Source organism: Lactuca virosa, chromosome 3 (genome assembly GCF_052849685.1).
Source record: "Lactuca virosa cultivar CGN04683 chromosome 3, Lactuca_virosa_CGN04683_v6, whole genome shotgun sequence".
Classification (NCBI taxonomy): domain Eukaryota; kingdom Viridiplantae; phylum Streptophyta; class Magnoliopsida; order Asterales; family Asteraceae; genus Lactuca; species Lactuca virosa.
This window is the reverse complement of record NC_136428.1, coordinates 99,605,798-99,612,394: the sequence shown is the minus strand read 5'-3', so window position 1 is coordinate 99,612,394 and position 6,597 is coordinate 99,605,798.

The following is a 6,597-nucleotide window of genomic DNA, read 5'->3' as shown; positions in this document are numbered from 1 at the left end:
TTTGTTATTAGAAGCTTGGTTTCTGCTAACTCAACTATCAGAGGAATAAGAGAACTAATTCTTGGTGGATTTGCATATAATAATCCAGGACACATTTAGACTAACATATAAATATGTAATTAGTAAATTTTTGGGTTTAGAAGCTTTAGTCCAACATAGGTTTGAAATCCACAAAACATATAAATAAGATAGGGATGGAGCCTTTCCATACAAAAACTTATAAATAAATATGTTTTATCTACTTATTAGTTTGTATTTGTACTCAAAGTACAATTAATAGTGTTCTAGATGTTATCCCAAGGAAATAAAAGGAAGACATTTCTACCGATTAGAAAGTAAATCATACCAAGTAAGATATAATTCATCCTTTATTATCATTAAGGCTTTAGATCGTTCTTACCGGTTTGTATCTCAACTTTATATTTGAAAATTCAATAAATATTTCATAATAATGTTTTACCATGTAACTACTATAGTTGTTAATAAAGTTGATTTGGTATCTTGTACTAAATCTTAGACATTCATTAGAAGGGAAGTCATATACTACAGTGTATAATTCCTTAATAATATATATATATATATATATATATATATATATATATATATATATATATATATATATATATATATTTCACAAATGTCAAATAAACTACATTATGTGTCTTCAAATATCCCTTTCTTGAAGTTAAAATATGTGAATGCCAATTATATAATAAAGATAATAATGTCAAAGACGAGTTTGATTTAAAACAAGTTTAAGTCAAAAGTATTTTGCATATAGAACTCGTTATTTATAAAACATTGATATTTACTTTATAATTCTTCTTAAGAGATCTAGTTTCATAAAAAAGAATTTTAAATCATTTCTGAATATGAAGGTAATCGTTATGAAAAATGATTTGAGTAAATGGTCAATCATTCGTAAATTAACTGAGACATGTCTTTACACAAGCTAAATTAAAACATACATTGTTCCAAAACAAACATTGTTTCACAATACAAGTACATTATGTTCCTAACATAATTAGTACACTAAACTCCAAGAGTGCAGTTCCAACTTGATTGTGCTAAGTTGGTTACTCTTCCATAGATATATGCAAGCCATTTACAAATATTAGATTAACATTTACGTACCAAGTACTTGAGTGTTATATTAAAAGTATGAGTTCTATCTAGTAGATTCCTGAAGTACTAGTCTCTTCCAGACTTTCTTTCCAGATAAGAGGAGCAGTTCCTCTTCCAGTATCAAGTTGTTGTTAGTGTGCCCCGTTAGTATTATATGTTAATTAGCAATATCACTTTAATATGACTCTTGAGCATACTAGATCTTTCAGTCACCGCGGCGTGGTACCCATATACCATGCCGCGGGGCAAAGTACATTGCCATCTACTTACGAAGAAGGACTTTGTCTGAATCCTCGTCATCACTCACTGCACTTTGGTGAGCTATGTACCGCGTCGCGGTACCTGGAGATCATCAAAGTGCATTGTTGATTCCATTCCAACTTTGGGGACACTTTTTCCTCTAACTTCTAACCTTCATAACTTATTCGTTTCTAACCCGTTTTTATGATCTTTATATCCACGCGAAGGTGGGAACATACTCTACAACTCTGTTAAGTCATTTCTCCTTGAACTAATACGGGTATTAATCCATTAAGTCACCAACTTGGACCAAAAGCATTAAAGTACTAGTTTTACCCTTTTGGCCAAAATGCATCTTCTCATGCATTCTTTCTCTTGAACTTACTCATATACCTCCTTATAAGTGACTAAAACTCTTCTTGGCCATTTTCATGAAGTCACAACTTCATAATATTACATAATTCTCATAATTGACCATTTTTCCTTTTTATCAATATTTGCCTAAAAGTCAAATCTTTCTAAATTTTGGGTTCTTAAAAGGAAGGTGTGGATCGGCAACCGAGGAAGGTGTGGTGCAGAAATCTATTATAATAGGTGTCCACTGTCATCACTAAATTGGTCAAGGTCATAACTAAATTTGTATAACTTTATGGAATAAAAGTAAGCCTTTTTTGGGTTGCCATCAATAACTAAAAATATCTAGATATGACATTAGAGTATAGCTAAATTGTTTGTTAAGTTATTATGTGATTAATAAATTAATTAGAAATAGTTGAAATCTTCTACTCTAATTAATGAAGATTTTTTAGCCACATGGCACATTTTCAATCAATTTGTCAAATGTCATTTTGTAGTTATTTTGAATTTTTTTTCACATGTCATTTTATGGGTTTTCATATTTTATTAAATTCCACAAAATATTTTAATGGAATAATTATAATAAATGTAGTAATAAATGGATATCAATTTCATTCATGGACATACCTTGAAATTTCAAAATTCCCAAATTAAAGCTCATTAGTTTCTTTTGTTTATTTATTTAAATTTAAAAGATAAAAAACACATTTCAATTTTAATAATTCATTATTTTTCTTATTTTCTTATAAATTCAAAGTTCTCAAATATAGACCTTCATAAAACTTTTTTTTAAACTAACCCATGTAATACATGAGTCTCACAACTAGTTAATTAATTATTAATTAGAAGTAATCTGATATTGATTTACGATTAATATGAACTAATTAAAGATGCATGGGTTGGATTGTAATTGTTCGATACTTGAGCAAGGAAGGCAATTATAAAACCCTCCATGGTATGGACGATTTTGAGAAGACTTTTAGGGTTTGGGAAGCATCCTGATAGCTGCTAAGGAAAACTGTGTTGAATAGATTCAATCTAATACGTAATTATTCAAATCAGGGTTTATCATTCAATCTAATACGTAATTATTCAAATCAGAGTGTGACATCCCCATTTTCACGGCCAGAAAAGACCGATTTTGTTTATGCTTTATAAAAATCAGAGTACTTCTTTTAATAAAAATCTTGCGGAATTTTGTTCCCAGAAAAACATGATAAATACGTTATCAAAGCATTTCCGAAGAAATGTATTTTTATTCATTTTAAAACATTTGGGATGTCATCGTCAATATAGAAACATAAGCATAAACAGAACTTACATTCATTTACACTAGTGATCTACATATCTTTTAAATCTCTCAGTGTAAAGTAACTTCACATCGACACATGTGATACAAATAAACTGAGTGGGTCAGGTTGGGAAACCTGGTGAGTACATAGGGTTTTCAACCCACAATAATATAATTATTATGTTTAATCATCAAACAATTAACCCAATTACCCATCCTCATTATCTTCTTTACTCTTAAGGATCTACCCTAAGAATCAGCTATTCCTCGTTCATTCATTCCTAAGGATCATCCTAAGGAATCGGCACGAAGTCCATCGTTGCCACGGTTTACACAACAGGCACTAAGTCTGCATAGTCGCCATGGTTTAGGCATCAAGTCTGCATGATCACCAAGGTTTAGGCATCAAGTCTGTATGATCACCAAGGTTTAGAGTACACCGGGTGAACACATCGTTCACAACACCTACAGGTTGCAAGCCTGCTAGTGTTCCACTGGGCTATCTAGAATAGTCCGTGGTTGTCATCCATACTCTACTGAATGACTGGGCCATCATTTGAAAAAGGATTCTCGCATCATCCACCTCTCACCCTCACCTCATGGTCTAATTCATCCCTCATCTCATCATTCAACTCATATTTCATCTACCCATGTTTTACCCAACACATTTTGTAGATATAAAATACATATACGGTTTAAATCATTTAAATCAGGTATAAAATTGTTCATCCAACATAGATAGCAAGTATACAGATAATATGCACACACAGCATGTAATTTATATAGAATACTTCATATCTATGTGTAAGCTGAAAGTAACTATGCACTCACTTGATTAGGTGGTGACTCTGCACTTGAACAGCGCTTCGTTACTTCTTAAAACAATTTCCCTCGACAAAACCTAGTATAAATACCACTAGGGTTTAGTTTTAACGTTAACCGCGATTAATTAATAGTCTAGCTATTATTATTATTATATAAGCGTTAAATAACACTCAATATAACACATAATAATAGCTCAAATAATTATTTTAAGGACCTAATAACATTACTATAATTATTTAAAAGTTATATTAAAAATTGCGTAGGCGTAGCTCACTTACAGCGAATTTTAAAGAAAACCGGGCTTTGCTCGGAGCAGCGTTTCCGAAAACGAAAGACCTTTTTTCTCGGGACTCCGGGAGCCTCAGGGCTTCCTTCGGGTGCTAGGGGATCACCTAGGCTTAGGGGAGGGTTCAAAACCCTAGAGAGAGAAAGTTTAGAGAGAAGAAATGAAGAAAGGTGTGAAATTTTCGGAAGAGTTCGGACCCCTTTTATAGGCGCCAGCAGCCTCGGACTACGCTGCGCGTCCAGCAGCTACGCTAGGCGTAGTTCGGATAAGGTGCCAGTTGGATCCAGCTGGCTCGCACTCGGTCTCGGATGGATAAGGGCGAGGGTACGCGGGGCGTACTGACTTCGGACGCGGGGCGTATGCGAGGGCAACGTGTCTCCATCCGGTGCGACTTCAGCGATCATCATCGGACGGCTGGGAAAGCGCCACGTCAGCACTTTCGCATCAGGTCTCGCAAATTCGACTACAAACTTTAAAAATTCGTAACTTTCGCGTACGAGCTCCGTTTTCGACGTTCTTTATATCCACACGAAGGTGGGAACGTACTCTACAACTTTCGTTTATACTCCGTTGACTAATTCTGACTTTATTTTAAAAGTTATATTTTTAACAGGCCGGGACAGGATTGGTCCGTTAAAAATTCATAACTTCTTCATCCGACGTCCGTTTTCGTCTGTCTTTTTATCGTTATGCTACTATTAACGAGATCTTCGATTCTCGTTTAGGTTGTGTCGGCTAAAAACCACTCGATCTAATATTCGAATTTCGGGCTGTACACTGCTAAGCCGAAACTTCGAAAAATCATAACTTCCTCATACGAAGTCAGATTTGGGCGTTCTTTTTATGGACGCTCTCGGTTTAACGAATTCTTCGACTTTCGTTTAGATCGCTAAGGCTGAATATCGCTCTATCGTAAATTCATTATTTACGCTTCCCGGTGCCGTGCCGGTTCCGTCGCGAAACTTCGACGTGCCATAACTTCTTCGTTATAACTCGGATTTTGGCGTTTTTTATATGTACGGAAACCTTGCAACATATACTACAACTTGGTTAATATTATTTATTCTAAATAATCTTTTGTCGAAAACTCGTTTTCGACCCCTATTATCCCCAGATTGACTAGCCCAGATCTACGGGCGTTACACAGAGCCTAGGATTTTCTATTATACGCATATTGGTGAAAAACTGAAAATCAGGAAGAAACCTGTTGAATCGCAGGCGTGCCGCTCCCCCTGTGGTTGGTGCGTTACGTCGTGCCCTCCAGCAGCTCTCGGGATTTGCTTGCCTTTTCAAATTGTAGGATAATTACTAGTAAATTATGGTTATTTTAATTGCTTAAAATATGAACATTTAAACTAGGTAATTAGATAAATCCTAATTTCGAAAATTAAGGAAAGAGAAAAAGAATTAATATTATTTTATTAAAAGTTTAATTAAGATACTTGTTTAATTCTTATAAGATTTAATATAATTAATTAAATTTTTAATTAAACAATAATTATTAAATCTTAAATGGTTTAAATATTAATTAATTAATAGTTAATTAAGTTAATAAGATTTAAACATTATATTCTTAAAAGGTTTTAAAATACACCCTTACATATTTAATATAAGAGTATTTAATAGTATATGTAAAACAATAATAATTCGTCATTCGAATCAAGAGTAAGCCTCGTTCATGAATATACACTATAAGAGAGGTATAAGGAAATGACCTATAAAATGATCGTTGAATGAGTGTCTTTTTCACTCACTGGTGTTTTGTGTGATGGATTGTCGTTAGCTGAAAGGGTTCTGATAGGACGTAAATCTAATTAAAGTTAGTATAACATAAATTACTTGAACGTAAAAAAACCCACTCTAGTTACTTAGAAAAAATGTGAACTTGTACGCTAATCCAGGAAAATGCACATCGTTTCTTTGTGAGTCGTTAGTGGAGCGTGTGTGGTTAACCGTCATACTGATTTGGGACTACAAAGTAGAAATGATGAGACAACTCGAGTTTATGATTGTTGATGGAGCGTGTATGCTTAACCGGCATGTGAATGTGAGATCATAAATGAGAACGAGGGTGTCACGCGGGTTTGCATGGTTATACACGTCTTATTTGTGATCCTTGACATCCCAGTCACAAATGTAAGCACATAATTTGAGATCAACACGTCATTGATAGTTCAATGAATTTTAAGAGATCTAGGAGTTTCATTGTGATTGAAATTGGTAAAGTGTTTTACCTACCTAAAATAGATTCGTGATCCATATTACGAATGGAAAATATGGATCCTAGCCTTAATTTGAAATTGGGTTAATAATTAAGTATTGAATTGACTTCTTTAAACTTTTCCTCTTACGTTAAATGGAAATCCCCTCCCACTCCTCGCACACATTCGAATTCTGATTCTCTTTATTCTCCATCAGGAATGGCTCATTTGCTATGGAATCTTCCTCGATTGAAAAATGAGAAAGATGTCAT